The following is a 19,937-nucleotide window of genomic DNA, read 5'->3' on the forward strand; positions in this document are numbered from 1 at the left end:
ATGGGGAACCTGATCCTGAAAGCAATGGGGGAATTGTTGAAAAAACTTAAGTAGAAAGCCAGCAAGATCTAATTTGACTTGCCTTGTCTACAAGATTATTCTACACTGTATCCCAGCAATGTGGGTGGCAGATCATAAGGGCTTGAATTCGACCAGTGAGAATGTTGGGTGGATTTCAAGTGTTTTAAAGAATCAAAGTGGACAGGACTTATTAATTGCTGGATGGAGATGATGGCTAGTAATAAAAGAGAAATAACTGTCCGTGAAGACTTCCCCAGGCTCCCAGGATGAATCTGGACACGTTCTACAAACGAAAACAGACAAAGTCTGTGATTTCAGGCCATCGGGGGCTTATTCTCCAAACGTTCTCTCTATACTCTTTGGAAACATGGAAAAAGTGCATATTGCTGGGTCCTGCCCACACAGCTCCCTGACTCCTGCACACAGGCTTCCTTGTCTTCCGGAGGAGACTTGGTCTGGTCCTGGTCCATGCTCCCTGGGTGATCTGGCCGTCCTCCTCCGTGCAGCTATTCCACCATTTCTCTTGAGGTGAACAAGTGGCACGCCATCTTGCTTTCCTTGCCGCTCGGGGCCTCATGCATCACTCTGCCACCCACTGCTACTGGACTTTGTAATAATGTGCCCACAAATATTTCATATTTGGTGGTCAGTATTGCTTAGAGTGTTTATCCTTCCCCTTCTACAAACCAACATGCCCTTTTTCATAAACTCGAATATACTTCTCAGCCAAGAGTTTATAAAAAGGCCAGAAAGTTCTTTATAAGATTCAAAAGTGAGCTCATCTACTCACCGAAGCTGTCATTCCTTGAGGACTGGCGATACATCTTCCCTTTGTGTCAGCTGATTTTTGCTTTTAAATCTTCGACTCTTCTCCAACCACAGCACCTTAGGTAAACTTATTCCCTCCCTTCTGTTATTGAGTAATATATATCATCTGTCTATAATTTCAAAACACACGTTAACACTGTGTTGTGGGGTGGAAAGAAAACGGGCGTGTGTCCAGAGGAGACCAAGGGGGAGCAAGGAAAAGGAGCAAGGGGAGGGACAGTGTTTTTCTTTCTTTATTCTTTAAAGTCCAGTTTGAATTCCTCTCCCCTGTCCATGCATATGCTTCCTTGAAACTTCAGCCGATTCCCTGCTCTCTTCTCCTTTTGCTTTCCGAGTGGGTTCTCAAAGTCACTGACCTTTGTTTTATTAAATGCCCTGTTGTGTGTTGGACGACTTCAAATTATGGCATTGTCTTATTCTCCCCAAATCAACATTCTTTTTTATCTACATATTTTTGTGACCCACAAAAATCTGTCCATAATTAACGCATCCCGTTTGATAAGCAGGAAGATAAGTGTATACACCTGTAAGACTAGCACCACAGTCTATGCACAAGCCTCCCCTGCTGCTCTCTTATGTACGATCATCACTTTTTGTGAGAAGAACACAGAACTAAGACCTTGGAGAAATTTGCAGTAAGAACCTTAGAAACACGTTTCTCTTGTCTTTTTTCCTCCCTCCCCTCCTCCCTCTGTTTTTTTTTTTTTTGTCTTCTTCTTCTTCTGTTATCATTCAGTGCTTTACCCTGGTTACTTACCTCCCCAGCAACTGCCTCCTTCAGTTTTGCACACACACACACTGGGTGGGAACCGTTGTCTAAACCAGAGGACACTGGCCCTGCTCCTTCAGGATCCTGGTTTCAGTTCTGACCAAGTTGCTGTTTCAGTGTGTGGAGGTTGCAAGAATCAAACTCCTCTTGGCTGTGAGACCATGAGTAAGGCAGGAAATTTCTCGAATTCCAGCCCCTTGGGAGGCTGAGGCAGGAAGATCGCAAGATCAAGACCAACTTCAGAAATGTAACAAGACCCGAAGGAGTTAGCAAGACCCTGTCTCAAAACAAAACATAAAAAGGGCTGGGAATGTGGCTCAGTGATTAAGTAACCCTGGCTTCAATCCCGAGTACCAAAAAAAAAATAAAAATTTGTGCCTCAGTTTTCTAATGTGTGTTCTGAGACAATAATAGTATGCTTGGAGTTTTAAATGGGATATCAGAACTACTTAGCACTGGGCACAGAATGCAGCAAACATGAAAAATTGCTTACACTGCTATTGTTAATAGTACCACTACTTCTTCTAACTCTATTCTATCACTTTTCTCTATCTATTGCTATGTATTTTTGCGGGGGTTGGGGTATTAGGGATTAAACTTAGGGGCACTTGACTACTGAGCCACATCCTTAGCCCAATTTTGTATTTTATTTAGAGACAGGGTCTCACTGAGTTACTTAGTGGCTCACTTTTGCTGAGGCTGGCTTTGAACTTGTGATCTTTCTGTCTCAGCCTCCTGAGCCGCTGGAATTATAGGTGTGTGCCACTGGGCCTGGTTTTGCTATGTATTTTTCATAATAGATATTTACACATCAGCTAACTTTTAAACAAATACATGTTAAAATATTCTAATTTCTTAAACAGCTTCTTGATGAAGAAATGTGGATATTATTTCTAGGTTTTCTCTATTAGGAATAGTTTTTCTCTATCTGGCCTATTCCTTTATCTCAAATTATCTTTTCTATCTGCTTATTCATTATGAGCATGTTTTTCTTTCACTTGTCGATCATAAGTAAGACAGTTGCTTTAAAATTCTTATGAATCTATTCCAATTTCTGGATTATCTTGACATGAGTCTCTATAAATTGCCCCTCCCCCGCCACACACAGGGGATAACTTACATTTTCTTGTTTCTTCATATGTAAAGTAGTTTTCGTTTGTGTCCTGAACAGTTAAAATCAAACACTACAGAGATCAAGTTCATTTTTCTCTGAAATATATTGACTTGTACAAAAAATGTACAAGCAATCTGTTTTGTTTTTTTTGTTTTTGTTACTGGGGATTGAGCCCAGAGCTACTTTACCATTGAGCTACATTCCTAGTTCTTTTTATTTTCTTTTAATTTTATATTTTGAGAAAGGATCTTGCTCAGTTGCTTCCCTAAGGTGCTAAGGCTAGCCTCAAACTTGCAATCTTCCTGCCTCAGCCTCCAGAGTTACTAGGTTTACAGGTGTGGTCCACCACACCCAGCCAGCAATCTTTATTATAGCAACACATGGAAGGGCAGAATGTATTTTTCTCTTTCTCCCTTCATCTGCATCTTTGTTATGACATATAATCAGCTCCATCGGGGACCAGGAACAGGCAAAGTTAAGGTAGTTTTGTCTTTTTTAGCATTACTTGGCTGATTCAAAATTTCATTCTCTGAAGTCCAAGTTCACATTTTAAATACTGGCTGAGCTACCTGGAGTCCTCCCTGACCATATGTAGTTCAGGCATCAGTAGAGATTAGGGAAGAGTTTAAATATAGAATCTAAGACTACCGCTTTCTGGAATTCTCCCCTCTTACTTTCTAAATGGTATGAACACCCCAGACTCTTTCTTCATATTTGCCAGTATGAATGAGAGTTTGGGATTTGAAATTCAGCTGCTCCCAAAATGTAGATGGGGGCCTGCCCTCAGGCTAAAACTCCTGAAAATGGCAGATTCACCAAATGCTCTCGTTATTCCTCAAACATCAGCTCCTTCCTCTTCCAGTTGCCTTTGGTCACTTCTAGTGTGTTCTTTATTTGCATTTTGTGTATTCTAGAATTCATAGTTCTAGAAGTACTGGTCATAGGACAAGAGGACTTCTGACAGGAGCTACTTAGTTTTACTGCAAGTAGAACTGCAGTATTATTTATATCTCCCAAACAGAATAAAAATCTACAATGAAGATTTTTAAAAGAAGCAAAAATCATCCAAATTCAACCACTGAAAAAATTCACATTTTCCCCCTGTGGTTCTTTCCATTTCTTTTCCATGAATATACTTTTAATTGGTTCATAAAATTTCTATAAAAAGTCCTATACCATTGGCCCAAACCTGCCATTTTGACTTCTGTGTTCCACTCTCTGTAACACTGGCTCTGATGGGCATTTTTCCTCCTGTTTTGCGAATAGAGAAACAAGGCAGGTCTGCACGACATAAAGAATGTCCCCAAGGTTGCACCAGAAAATCAGAAATTAGAAAGCACATATTCTGATCTTACCTCAGCTATTTTAACAACGGGGCTCAACACACACACACACACACACACACACACTTTCTTGGCTTCCACAAGGGAGATGAGAACTCTCTGTGCTTATTCCATTCCAAAATTTATGACCATGCTTATGGGCCTCTTGAAGCATGAAGGTATGAGAAACCAAACAGGACAAGGTTTACTCTAATTTTAAGTACTTAAAATTCAGTTTCAAAAAATGCTTTACTCTTCCCAAATATCCTCAAAGTAACTTCTTTAAAATGTTAACTTTGCTAGTGTTTCCTTACCTGTCCATTTGTGATATCCAGTTTCCAAAAACTAATATATTTCATACCTCCTACATACGAGCAAATTCCAGAGGGTGTAGTCAGCGCCCGCACATAGGGCACGGATTCCCAGCAGGGTGCATGCGTCTCAGATTTGTGCTTGTTTGAATGTGTGGGATTTGGAAAAAGAATGTTGAACATGTCTTTTACCCCGTAACAGTTTTAGGATTTTAAGTCCTATAGAACCAAGGAAGCTCTTTGCCTTGCCATATAAACACTGGCACCATGGGAGGCTCTACCCTGGGCCAATCTTACTATGTCCAGAAAATCTCATTGGTTTGGAGACGCTGGCTCAAGGCTTTACTATCCTCTGAGGCTTTTGCTACAGAGAAACATAACTTTGGTTTTCAAGGTGGTTTCATAGCCCATCTTCTCTTAGAGGGAGTTAGGCTATGAATGGTCAACTCAGTGAGATGAGAGGTTATTTTTCAGTATCTCTTCTTAGGTTTATCCTATGCTTGACCCACATCTTTAGCAGAAAATTGAATTATATATATATACATATATAATATGCATATATACATATATAATATACATAGAAATACATATATAATTTATATATGTTGCAACATATATAAATTATATATGTATTTCTATGTATATTATATATGTATATATGCATATTATATATGTATNATATATGTATAAATAAATTGACATATACATATATCCATTTTTAAATTTTATAAATATATATATTTATCAAAATACAAGATTTTTAGACTAAGAGAAGAGTAATTCTTTCTTACTGATTCTAATATCACTTGGCCTTTCTACAGTGTTCTATGCATAATAAATATTTCATAACTTCTTGGGTCTGGCTGAAATAAAAATTTGGGAAAATTCTGGATATGCTGTCACCATCAAATGGAGGAAAATGATAAATCTTCTATTTTTGAAATCTAGCTATCTTATAGGAAAGGATCTAGAAAACATGAAAGTTTCCTGGGTAAGAATTGATGCTAAACTCCCTTTCTGTAAACATTCTTACAGATGCACCTTAGATAGTTTTAAGTCAAAGATAGCAGCAAGAATACTGCATTAAAAGACAAACTTGGTGTGAAACAGCCATTTTCCAATAGGGGCAGGGAAGGCTTCACCAAATACACATTCATAGGTTAAAAGAAATGTAAAGTGACTTGATGAATTGCATACCATACACACTGTTTTCTTAAAGGGGGTTGGAAAATCAGATACTAGTAACACACTAACAACAAGCAACACCCATGCTTGAGACTAACATTTGTCAATGTCTTCCTAACAAAGGGTTCCTGAAGCAAGTTCTAAGGGGAAAAAATGCTAGTGGCCAGATACTTTCAGGAACCTGGATTTACTATGGCCTCCCTTTAGATTGCCAGTAGTAAGCAGACCTGCTCATTTAGCTCAGGGGGGGCTGAGCTAAACGTATTATTCTGTGAGGCAGAGGAAGAAGAGGAGACACAGTCTGAAGTCAGGCAGAGTGACCTCCAACCTGGCTAAATGACTTATGTATGTGAATTGAAGCCAGCATTTCACCGCCTCATGGAGTCCTCTAGTTTCATCACCTGTCAAATGGGAAACCGTGTCTACTTCTTCAGATGTCTTTATCTTTAAAGTTTAAAGTAAGACATCATTTGGAAGAATCCTTAAAAATTGCTTGACACTCATGTGGTACCTGGGAGGTGACAGCTTCAACTCTTCCTGTGGGTTGTTCTCTGGGACCCAGGCAGATAACGTCAATGACTCCTCCTCCTCCTCCTCCTCCTCCTCCTCCTCCTCCTCCTCCTCCTCCTCCTCCTCCTCCTCCTCCTCCTTCTCTAGTAGCTGTGGCTACCTTGGTTTAGTGGATTACCAACGGCTTCTTTAATTGGCTTTTGCTTTCCAAAAGATAAGGGTGAATCTGAATTCTTACTTGTGTCTCTAAAGTTCAAGAAGAGGAACCTAGGTGCCCACCTCGCCCTTCCTGTTAAGCTAACAGTGGATGAGAACCCACATCTCTCTTCCAGTCGCTCTGGCACAGCAGCACATATTCTGTCTTGATAATCGCTGGTGGTCAACAGCAGGACGGCTGACAGCACCTTCAAGTTCTTACTTTTAGAATTGCGAATCCTCCAGGGACAGGCACCACTCATCTATTCTGTTAATGCCTGTTAATGGGTTTGCTAGGCGATGCACATGTGCTTATTTGGCATGCCAAGAAATAGGACAGGGGGCTCACCATATCATGGAGTGCATATCTGCCATCTAGACAGTTTAGATCCAGGTCTGTCTAATGAAAGGCCCGTGCATGGTCTGGGTGTATAATCAGTGTCAGAATGTGTCTTGTCTGCATAAGGCCCTGCGTTCAATCCCTGATATCAAAACATAATAACCATTTTTATGAAAACCGATGCATCATTCTCCTACCACTATCCAATGGGCCTCCCTCTATCTCTCCTCTACCTTTCTACAGACTTTCTCTTCTAGCAGGAGGAGCACAATACCTTCCCTGTCCTTCCCTGGCCTACAACAAAAGAGCAGAACCACAGGACTAGAAAGTAAGAGCTAGGTGAATGCATACCGAATCATCAAAATTGTGTGGCATCTCAATCTAGAAGGTATAAACTCCTAAGATTATTCAGACTTAAATGAAAGCATGCATTTTTAAAGAATTCTTCATTTTCCAACCATGGGTGGAAAAAGATAAAATTCTACATTTTTAATGATGGAAAAAGTATAGACTCATACACAGCTAATGGGAATCGGAATTGTCAGTGGGACTCCACAGGGAAGTGAGGTTGGGGATCCTCAGAGGCCCCTTGGCCACATCTGGGGACATTTGGGCTGTCACAACTGGAATTGGACACTACTATCATCTGCAGGGTACAGAACAGGGTTGTTGCCCATCACCCCAGGATGCAAAGCTCAGCCTCTCCTTCTTAGCAAAGAATGGCCTGACCCAATATGTCAGTAGTGCTGTAACTGAGGAAGCCCAAAATAGACTTTTCTGTAGAACAAATTGTAATAAATATCAAAAGCATTACAATGTGTGTATTCTGAGACCCAGAGGTTTCACTCATAAGCAGTTGCTTAGACATATATACAAAGTTACATGTGCAAAGATGTTCAGCATAGCATTAATCCAATAGAAAAATAAACTGAAAAGGGATTAGTTGAAAAAAATGTGGTACATTTATTCTATGGGTTCCTAAATAATAATCTAAAGTTACTGAAATGGAAACATTCCCAAAATATATTAAGCGCATGAGCAAATTTTATAACAACTGGAATCATATAATCCCATTTTCATTTAAACTTGCATTAAAATACAGATATGCATGGCAAGGCCAGGTATGCTCTAAATGAGGCTTAAAGTACAGCCACTGACACGCAAGCACATTTACCAATGGGTGGAAAGATTCTTTTAAATGTTTCTTTCTTCTGCGTTGCTTGAATTTGGTTTTGCATAAGCAAAAATACATTTTATAATCAGTAAAAGCGGTAGAGCTATTTTCCTTTGAAAGATTTGGCTTCAGGGTTATCTAGAAATAGCCACTGAGACTCTGTCCCTCTCCTTAGTGTCTGTACTGTCCCTTTTCTGAAGAACTATTTCGTTTTCTGCCCTTCAGCTTTTGCAGGATGACAGCAGCTGTGTGACTGCGGTCTTCAGAACTTCAAGGCCACACACAGTAGGAGAGCACCCTCTCCTAAAACCCACACCATGTTGCGATGAAAACACTCCTGGGAGAAGGTTCCTGAGCTCTAGGTGCCCTTGGCTTTGACCCAGAAGTGAGTACATAATGATTTCGTCTTGTGAGATAACTGGCAGCAGAAAAGGAGACTGTGTAAGAGGTAACTTTGAACTTGTGGATTACCAACCACTGACCAATCAGAGAACAGGAAGGAAAGTTCAGATTCAACATCCCACTAGCCTCTGTATAGTAATGAAAAAAACTATTCCTTTCTTTTATTCCACAAAAGCAAAATAATAAAGACAGAATAAAATGTGAGCATTTAGAACTCATCCTTCATGTTCTATGAAAAAGCCAAGCACAGTACGTCACAGGACAGAGGGGCCTCAGATGTCCGACAGAGACACCATTTGGCAATGGCCCAGTAGGGCTATGGATCAGAAGCTCAGCGTGTATCAGCTGAAAATTAATAAGAGTCTAGAGTCGGATCCTCTGTTATTTTATCCCTCTGCAACCTTGATTAGATAGGTAACTTCTCTAAGCCTTCAGTTCCACATGCATTAAGAGTGCAAAATACTGCTAGGAATTGTGAGACCTAAATGAAATATTGCACAGTGCTACCAATGTCAGTGTCAATAACATCAATTATCATGTTGTTAGGAAATAAAAGCAACCAAATATTTTTTAATGTATAGTAACACATATTTTTCTGAATTTAATAGTTATTCTTCACTCAGCCCCAAGTTGATTTTTAAGCTACTCCTCCAGCTGTTTATCATGCTGAACCCCAATCATAAATAAGTTCCCCTCCCCCACCGTCCCCCAGTCAGCCTCACCACTGGGTCACAGATCATGTAGCATTGTTCAAATAACTAAACACATCTTCAACTTATTTTTTAAAGTGTCTTAAATTTTAAATTTAAGCTATAAATAATATATTTAAATCTTTATTCAAGTTTTTTTTTTTAACTAGAGATTGAACCCAGAAGCACTTAACCACTGAGTCATGCCACAAACTCATTTTTTTAATTTTTTTGATTTTGAGATAAGATCTCCCTAGGTTACTAAGGTTGGCATTGAACTGGCAATCCTCCTGCCTCAGCCTCCCAAGCTGCTGGGATTAAAGGCGTGCACCACCATGCTCAGCTCAGGGGTTCTTTTATTTATTTATTTTTGTCAGAAAAGTACTTTTATTTCTATTTCTTCCCATCACATGCTTCCTTGAAAACAGACATACAGAAAGATAAGATTGATATATGAAAATAATAGCAATTACAGCAACATTCGCCCACATTGTTCATTGAGTGTTGATGGTATGCTCAGGAAGTGTGCTTCCTATTTCTCTTCATGAACAAGTAAGTAGAACAGTATTATTAGTAACTCTGGACCAGGATGGCTCAAGGGGGGACAAAGAGCTTGCCATGTTTGCATGCATTCAAGTGACAGAGCTCCTATCTTTAACAGAGATTCATCTGATTTCAGTCTCTTCACTCTACCATGATAAGGATCTGAAAGTTCATTAGACCAAAATGCATTCTATCAAGACAGAGAAATCCAACGGAAAGAAAAATCTATGCTAGATTCTCACCAATAAGGCAATTTAAACACAAGTCAGCTTTGGGAGGCACATTAAAGGACTGCCGGCCAGCTGAGCTCACCAGGCACTGGGTTTCAGCCTCTCGTTGCTGCACTTTGCTCCCTGTCCTTGGAAGACGTTGCTGTCAGCTTTGGCTCTCTACTCCCAAGACACCTGGTCCCTGCCTGTACTTCAGGGTTTACAGGCGTCTCACTCCACAAAGTCAGGCTTGTCAAAAGCGGAAAGCCAATTTTGCTCCATTCCATATTTCCAAAACTGGGCAAAGAATTTGCACATAGTAGGTGCAAACTTACACATAGTAGGTGCATGTGAATGATTATCTAGAGTAGAAGTGGGTAGATGAACTTCTATTCTAGAAGAAGTGGGCAGATGAAGGTATAACAAGACTGGCTGAACTTGTTGATTCTCACCCAGGATTGAAAAGCAATTTTGAAGACCCATTCATTCCAGTTATATTGTGATTTTTTAAAAAATAAATGATATATCTGAATGACTTCTCTTGGTATTGAAGATTCTTCTCTCTCTCAGATCAGTCCCAGAAAAATCAAAGCAAGGCAAAGCTAACAGCAACATCAATGAAAAGAATCACAAGAGCTAGACTCTCACTGTTATGCAATACATCTATTCTTTAACCATTTCCCATCACAAAAGAACAAACAAGAGTTTGTGGCCCAAATTATGTAAGATAAACATGTAGTGGAAAATGCTTAATAATTTTTACTCGTTTAAGTTTCTAATGAGATATCTTCTGTATGCCATTATGGTCTCGGACCTGTCCAAAACTCAAATAGCGTTAAGAGACAGACTTGTCCACAAACAGCCCTACTCAGAACTTGCACAGAAAGTATTATGACATTTGAGTAGGCAGAAGAGTTTAGAGTAAGGTAGAAAAAGAAACAAAAATAGTCAGCCAATACAGACCCAGCATCCCCATCCAAAACCCACAAAAGCTCATATTTTGAAAGCTTGAGCATTTTGGATTTGGAATTTTTGAATGAGGGATGCTCAACTGGTGACATATGTGCAAATATTAACAACAACAAAAAATTAAAAACCCAGAAACCTGAAACACTGGCGGTGTGAAGCATTCTGGGTAAGGGATACTCAGTCTGTGGCTGAGGCAGGTAGGTGAGGCACAGAGGAGGAAATTCCACTTGCTCTTGACAGATGGGAGCTGGATGTGCAGGGATTGGGAGGCTGGAATGGGATGAACTAAGTACCCCCAAATTCATATGTCGAAATCTGAATTCTGAAAGTAACCGGAGTTGCAAATAAGCTCTTTGAAGAGGTGACTGAGTTAGAATAAGGTCATTAGCAGGGGGACCTAATCTAGCCCGACTGGAGTCTGTGTGACAGAAGGAAGGGATGGGGACTGCCCATACACAGAAGAAAGAGCGTATGAGGACACAGGGAGAAGGCGGCCCTCTGCAAGCCAGGGGGGAGGCTTTGCAAGAAACGAAACCTGCTGGCACCTCAGACCTGGACGTCCAGCCTCCGGGGCTGTGGGAAAATAAATTTCTGTTGTTTAAGCCGCACAGCCTGTGGTAATTTGTTATGGCAACAGGGTCTCGGTCCATTTTGTGTTGCTATAACAGAATACCACAGACTGTGTAATTTATAGTGAACAGAAATTTGTTTGGCTTAGGGCTCTAGACACTGGGAAATCCAAGAGCATGGCGCCAGCATCTGCGGAGGGCCTCTGCAGCCTGTCAACCCAAGACAGAAGGAGGAAGGACAAGAGAGGGTGAGAGAGGACGAGAGGGGCCCACTGACTCGCTTTTAGAGCAAACCTTCTCTGGCCATAACGGCCCTGTCCTCAGGTGGCCACGTTAATCGTCCTCAAGACCAAACGGCTGCTTCCTAGGCCCCATCTTCCAGCTCTGCTCCTTTGGGGATTAGGTTTCTGATACATGAACTTCAGTGGACACAGTCCGCCCACATACAGAGCTCTAGCAAACTAAGATGGTGCATCAGATGGGATGGCAATGGTGAAACCAAAGGCACATAGAAAAGAAACCAAGTGGAATTAGAAAGGGAACAAAACATCGACGAGCAGAGTGCTCCCCGTTGGCAGGGGATAGGTTAAGCTGCGACGATCTGGGTCCTGGGTCTCAAGGACAGAGGAGTGAGAGTCAAGGCTGAAGGACATGGATGTTAAGCACCGGACCATCAGCAGCCAGGCAGAGGTTTTGAGGGAGAGAAGAGCCTGAGGATCCACGAGCAGCAGAGCCTGAGGTGGTTTTCAGTGGGAGAGAGAGGAGGCGGGGAGACGAGTGAGAAAGCTGTAGCAGAACTGTGGGGGGAAAGGAGGTCAAGGGAATCCGAGTGACAACGGGAATTAACAAGAGGCCGAGACAAAGAGGTGTGGGAGCAGCAGTAATAGAACTTGACGTGAAAAAAAATTCCTGAATCTGTCCAATTGGCCGAATTTAACTTGAGAGTGTATTATGGGTTTTTATTTTTCTTTAAAATTACGCAAATCCTTAAAACACGGGCTTGGTTTCAACCTGTTGTAGTTCAGTTCTCTCACAGAGTCATTACTTGGGTGTAATTTTCCCTCCTTGATTTGCTTTTGAGGGAGAACAAAAGGGGAAGGGCGTCAGAGTCCCCGGTTCTGTATAGGAGAAAGGTTTTGTTTGGTTTTTTTTTTCCCCTGCAAAGTAAAACATCTGCTTCCCATCAGTCACAGACGCGGCCCGGACTCTGCAGCAGGGCCCGGGGATCAGACCCAGCGGCTGCAGAGCAGCATCCTGCACGTCAGGGCTCCCTGACAGCTTCAACTGTGGACCGTGAGTGACACCCCCTTCCTCTCCCTCCTCTTGATACGGAACTGACGGAGCCTGGATTCTGAGACTTGGAGCATGATGCCCACCCACTTTCTGCTGGTTCCTGGGACCTTGACCTCCACATCTCCTCTTCAAAATAGTGGAGTCCATGTGAAGGGTGAGGCCAGAAAAGTACACTCTAGAAGCATCTCTAGCTGGCCTGTACCACGCCAAGAGTAATTCGTCTAAACTCACTGTGCAAAGTAAAATGAAGATAACGTGGTGGAGAACAAAAGGAATCTTCAATGGGAAATACAGTATCATGAACCAGCGAAGTACATTTCATTTACTTTCTCAGGAGCAAGGAGCATCACAAAGTTGGAAGGTCCACGCATATTGTCCACATCAAAGAGTTGCAGGTTAGAGGACAGACAGGCCCATTCACCCAGAGCCACCCACTGCAAGCACAAGGGTGGTTTCCATTGTCTTCTTGGTCTTCACAGGCCATTCAAGAGAAAAATGTTCCATGAAACTTCTTGACTGAGTGAATGATGACTTAATCAATTTAATATGAAAATATTTTTTGAGTACCTACGATGAGTTATTATTTTAAGTATTGAAGATATAGTGGGTAGTAAAACAAACAGAAATACCAACCATCTTGGTACTTATATACTATTAGGAGAGACACAGACAAAAAAAAAAAAACATAAAATTTGCAGTATGTTATTTGGTTATAGCTGATATATATAAAAAAATACAACAGCTTAGAGGATGAGGGAGTCCTAGGAGAAGGAGCTGTGTTTTCCTTTGGGGTGTTCAGAGTGGTCCTCTCTGAGAAGATGAAGGGGCAGGAGGACTGAGCAAAGCAATCATCTTGAAGAAGTGGGTTCCAAGGAAGGGGAGCAGGTACAAAAATCCATGAGTGTGTTTATCAGGCTCAGGGGTTGGTAAGAGAAGTGCAGCTAGAGCAGAGCTAGGGAGAGGGGAACAGGCACAGGGAGTCTCAAAGGCTGGAAAACATGGGTGCCTTGATGTCATTCAGGTTTCAACACAACTGTGTGCAATGCTGTGTTGGCAATATCAGGCATGGGGAAATAGATTAATACACACAAGATCTCCTAAAGCTGATATGGATACATGAAGCAGCCATCCCAAAATCAATGCAAGAGAAGACGGATTTAGGGCAAGAGCAAAATCCATTTTGAATCAAAACGTTTGTGGCAATCTGTGCAGAACAGTCTCTGTGTGAGTCTAGAGATAAGAAAATGACACGGGTCTGAGCATGGCAGGTTTCTTCTCCTTGTTCTACGTCCTAATCTGGGGGAGTCACGTTCTGCGGCTTCTCCTTTAAGGGGCAAATGGTTTGTTCCCTTCTGCTTTTTGCTTAGCTCCTGGAAAGGAGTTTTTAATTTTTTTTTTTTTTTTTTTTTGAAAGTTGGGAGCATTCTTTCCTTTTCCACAGAAAATGCTGAATCACGGATTTCGGAACATCTGGGCAACCCCAATCATGCTTTGATTGCATATCCCATAGGCTTGTTGTGATTAGGGCAGGCAGAACATGGGCTATACCTAATTTTAAAGGGAAAAAAAATGTTATGCCATCACATGGAACATCTGGTAGAATTCAAGATTAAATTACAAATGGTTTTGAAGGCCAATTATTAGACAAATGATCCCCCCCACCCCACCGAAACTCGGTTGCGGTTTCACTACCTGGTAAATTTTACTGATTGCTCTAAAACATGCTTATCATGGGATCCTTAATATAGATTACGTTTACATTTAACTGAAAGGGCAGGAGGCGGTTTCTTGTTTAGGGTGAAATGAAAGTACAAAGTGCAGAATTGTTAAAAGGGTAATAGTCACTTCCTATACCTATGTTAATCTTCCATCCTGGAAATGTAATATGTCATATTTGAAACCCGAGTACCTAGGTAATGCTAATAGTATACAACAGGGATAGCTGTTATTTGTTATTCCAATATTTTACAAGCATGACTGCATTTATTCCTCAGATGCGCTTTCTGTTTATCAAATGTGTAAACTGAGGCCCAGGGAGCTTTAGATAACTTGCTGGAGGTGGGATAAACCAAGCTGTGAACTTGAGGCTTCGGCCAGGGCATCCTGATACATGGCTGCCAGCTTCGGACACTAAGCTGCACTTCATGGATTTAATTTCACTGGAATTTGTGCATCTCTGCAAGACCCACGGCAAAGCCAAAAGGATTGGAAAAGCGTAACCTTGCGGACTTCACCTCTCTACCTCGATGTTGTGTTCCTTGTGCTTCCTCCTGGAAGCTCAACATAAACCACTGTCCCACTTCCTCACACAGGAAACATGAATTATGCTGTGTGCTCCGGTGACTCTCTTCCTGCCGCCATGTTGGTCTTTATCCAGACAAATTAACTTCTCCATAAAAAATTTTGAAGAAGAGTGGAAATTCACCCAGCTACCTACATTTTATGAGTATGAAACACAGAACCCAAGTAAATAGAAAAATGTAGAAAAGGAATTGCATTCAGGAGACCTTGAGTCAATGACAGGACAAGGGAAATACATGGTCCTTTTCGACATCCTGGTTTTTGTTTGTTTGTTTGTTTTGGTACTGGGGATTGAACCCAGGGGTGCTTAACCACGGAGCCACATCCCCAGCTCTTTCATATATATATTTTTATTCAGAGACGGGGTCTCGCTGAGTTGCTGAGTGCCTCACTAAGCTGCTGAGGCTGGCTTTGAACTCATGATCCTCTTGCCTCGGCCTCCGGAGTCGCTGGGATTACAGGCGTGAGCCACTGTGTCTGGCTACATCCTGGTTTTTGTAGATTCGAATTCAGTGGCATACTTTATTGAATACTAAGAACTCCCAAAATATCTTCAACCCTATTCTACATTTGGGCTGGTTGTTATCAAAGCAAAAGTTTGAAATGCATTTCCCTTTGGTGTCTGGAGCCTTTTATGAGATAATACAACTATTTTAAAAAAAAATTAGTCTCAGTCCTCAAAAACGATAGTAAATTCACCATCATTCACTGATTCAGAAGCCATAGAAGATACCTGCATATTTCAAGATATTCCACAATATATGTATCTTTTGTAAAAAGTATTGGAAGTTTTTGCAAGGAACCTAACTGCCTCTGAAGGGAGATTGAAAATATTTTGCACATTTAGCCAAAGAACAGGGTTGACTGTCTGATTCCCCACTCACTGCTAGTCTGTGTGGAACAACAGGCATGTCTGTCACCTGGCTGTCACACAGCAGAAACTCCGAAGCTCCTTCAAATGTCAGCAACTATGATAATTTAGGTCTCAGCCTGCAGTGTCTCTTGGATATACGCAATTTAAACCAAGTTTTCTTGAAGTGAAGTAGAGCCCAACACACAATTTTCAACCAAAGAGAAAGAGCTGGGCTCAGAACAAAACCACATTTATTTCTAATTTTCACTTCCTCGTTAATGAAGTTCTCATATCTTATCCCCACCGTATCCTGTTGGTAATAGAGAATTTTTAAGTTAATTAATGCATGTTCAGGGTGACTTGATTCTGTCCCTTTCATTTGAATCATGCAAAATTTAAACAAAGGAAACACCAATAAATAATACTAATTAAAACATTTAATGAAGAGTACAAATTAAATACAAATCAAAAAAAACCCCAGGTATGTAACACGACTTACATTTCCTCTCAATGTTCCATATTGCCAGAGTAGAGTTTTTCCAGGATGTTTATTTGATACAACTTATGACCAAACTCTCAAAAAATTTCCCAATGAAAAATAGAATTTGTTTTTCAATTTTTTTTTCCAGTGCTGGGGATTGAACCCAGGGCCTTAGCACATGCTAAGCTAGCACTCTATGAATGAGGTATCTCCCCAGCTCCTAGAAATTTTATTTGAGGGTAATATTTGCAGTTCCAATAGTAGTATATACCTATTAATTTGTTTACTCACTTATAATTTTATTTTCTATACTTTTATTAAATGCCTTGCTGAGTCACAAGAATACAGGACTAAAGAAGGCATGATCTCAGCCCTTCTCAAGGGACAAATGTTGATACAATTCAACAATATTAAGTGTAGTCAGGATAGGAAGCAGACTATAAGCACAAAGAACCCACGTACAAAAGAATCAATCTGCTTTGTACTTTCATCTTCAATGCTTCTGGGTGTTTGCACTCATTTTTCATCATTAGATGCCTTTTGAAAAGTTGGTGCTGGTGGGACAGAAGTAGAAAACATCCAAAATTTTAACTCTGCTCAGCACTTGAGTTATGCCTAATCATTTCTACATTCAAATTTGGCCATCCATCCCCTTATTAAATTAATAATATCACTTACTTTGCATGTTATCTCTATGAATAACAAACTCTTCCATCACTCTAAAAGACAATTGGTCTAAAATATTAAAAAATGAAAGACAGGAAATCAGTGATTGCTAGGGAGTGTGCATGAGGCATGGTTTATGTTGGGGGGCAATCAGCAGGGGTCACGTCTCTCTGATGAGCATCGCCTCACCCTGAACCCCAATTCCATCTAATCATCAGCAAGACCGTATTTCGAACCTTGACGGCGGCTTCCAGGGTAACTGTGATGCAATGTGATTACCGGCCTTTGAACCCGTTGAGTTTATGACACTCATCTGAGAAATAATTTGATGATCCATGTCCACAAGTGCCTTTCCCTTTCACTGTTGCTGAGACTGCCGAGGTAAACCATGCAGGTGTGAGCGCACTTTGAGAGCCGAGGAAAAGCAGAGCCAAACTTGGCTGAGGTCCTCTCAAAAATGCCACTATCGCACTCACTTCGCGGTAGCTTCGGAATCAGCCTTTCCTGTTGCCCACGGATGATTTGGATTCCCAGAAGAACTCAGAGGAAGAGGTCATTAAGGGATGTGGGCAATTCCTCCTGCTTCCTCTCTGACCTCAGAAACCAGATCCAACCTCTTCGGTCCCACTGGGGTCTCTGTGTGTCACCAGAGTGAATTCAAATACTCTGTGGGCCACAAAGTCATTTGCTCAGTATTTTGCCTTAAAGCATGAGGTTGTCGCTCTGTAAAAATCCAGAGAAGAATGAGCCCCACAGATGTCAACGAGAGGCAAATGTCCCAGGAAGCCCCAGCTTCCAGTTTGGGTTGGTTTTCTGCAGAGGGGATGAATGCGAGAAGAGTTGCTTCCCTTTTTCTTCTTGGTCCTGGGCACCCATTGGTTCAAAATCTTGGCTGTATTCTCCATAAAATGCACTTTTCCTAAACTCTGTAACACCAAGCAAAATATTGGGTTCTTTTGGAAGACGGGATTGTCGTGACCACAGAGGACCTTGCAGAGTAAGTGATGAATGGTCTATTTTTTTGTAAACAATATGACCAGAAAATTCTTCTTTTGTTACCTAAGAGAAACACCCACCTCATAGGCTTGGCCCACCTGCGGCTCCATTGAGGGGTGGAGGAGTGTGACATCCACAGTGGAGCTTGGAAAAGAAAGAGGGAGCGACTTTCTGCTGGAACCAACAATTTTCTGATGCTCAACACACTAGCCACAGCTGAAATGAAGGCAGGGTAGGAATCCGCACCCTGAGCTCCTGAGAGGCACAGCTGAAGCCCCACCTGGGGTTGGGGAAGAGCAAACATGCAAGTTTCTTCAGGACCAAGGTCAGGCTGCAGGTCTAACCTTCACACTCCCGGGGGGGCTGAGGTGCCCTCAGTCTTTTTTAGTGTAAGAATCACATGTCTGCACACACTGAGCACATCAAATAAGTTTTGTTCTTCATCTCAGTTAAAATGCTTTTAAATTCCTTGAGCAAAACTCCAGATGAAACTGGTTAAAGGCTAAGCTAATATGCCACGTTATTTTGTACATACACATATCCACATAAGCTGATATGCAGATAGCATGTTGTATATCAAGACATCTCACGTAGGGCAGATGCACAAATGTTTAAAGATGCTGTCAAAGACCAATCACTTTCCCACTTGCTACTCTGCCATCCTCACATTACCGGCTTTGTTCTTGGCTTATACCCCTCTGTGTTGCAAAATGGCTGCTGAGGTTCCAGGCATCCCAAGCAGACACAGCAGTGGTCATCAGCAGACAGTAAAACTTCTCTTGTTTATGTATTCTATTATTATTTTGTTCATAGTACTGGGGATTGAACTCAGGGATACTTAGCCACTGAGCTACCTCTCCAGCCCTTTTAGTTTTATTTGGAAATATGATCTCACTGAGGTACCCAGGCTGGCCTCAAGCTTGCAATCCTCCTGCCTCAGCCTCCTGAGTCACTGGAATTACAAGTGTGTGACACCATAGCCCAGCTTACAGAATGTGTTCAGATAATTAGCCTCAGAGCCCTTCCTGGAAATTCATTGGCCGCCATGATGTGCCCTTTCCTAAACAGTTCTCAAATCAAGAAAATGGAATTAATTTTGCTTAAAAGGGTTGAAGGAGATGTAGTTAAATTTAACCAACAATATCTGCCATGTTCTCTAAGTTTTGAATAGAACTGGCCTATTCTTGATATCAATAACTATGAGAAGGGTGTAAGGGAAGAGGGAAATTGGAATATGATTCAGAATTTTAATTTAAAACTTCCACAGTGATGCAAGACAGACAGTAAGAATAGTTACTTTATTTACATATGTGCATACACACATATGCACAGGCGAATTTTTCTATTGCACATAAAATGAGAGACAATATTTTGAAGGTACAAATAAGGCAGGCTGAACGTTGAACTCATCACCCTTGGAGTGGCCTGAAGTGGAGACAGAAAGTGTTTTTTTAGTATGTCAGGATTGTTGGGAGTTGCCCTGAATCCAAAGACCAATGATGAGCCCTGCTGGCTCACATGATCTTTACCCACCAATCAGACTAGCCCTGCTGGCTCACATGATCTTTACCCACCAATCAGACTAGCCCTGTTGGCTCACATGATCCTTGCCCACCAATCAGACTAGCCCTGCTGGCTCACATGATCCTTACCCACCAATCAGACTAGCCCTGCTGGCTCACATGATCCTTACCCACCAATCAGAAAGCACCTCATGCCAACTGTCAAACCATTCAACCATTAAACTGTCATAACTGTCAAACCACCCCCGGCTCTATAAATATACAGAGCTGTTCCTCAATAAATAGGCATTTTCTCCTAGGACAAGCCTTGTTCATTCTTTCAGGGATGGTAGAAGATTCTTCATTGTTTCTGTCTTGCTTCCATTTTCTGTCTGTGCATTCCGTGGGTTTGTATTTGGGCATCTTCCGTAAGCTTCCATGAAACCTCTTGTAACTAGAACTCTCGAAGACATGGCAGTGCTTCAGTGATGAGCTGCTTCTTTCCCTCTGTTGCATCAGATCAGGATGCCAAAGAAGGACATTGGACACCACTCACAAAATGACGGGCACTAAAGGAGAGCAAACTGAGAAACAAAGCAGTAGGCTGCCTCTTGACAACAGAAAGGGAAGATTGATAGCCACTAGATAACCAGACTGACCCAGGGTCAAGTTCATCCAGCATCTGGGCCCCTCTT

Source organism: Marmota marmota, unplaced genomic scaffold (assembly GCF_001458135.2).
Source record: "Marmota marmota marmota unplaced genomic scaffold, marMar, whole genome shotgun sequence".
In the NCBI taxonomy this organism is placed as follows: domain Eukaryota; kingdom Metazoa; phylum Chordata; class Mammalia; order Rodentia; family Sciuridae; genus Marmota; species Marmota marmota.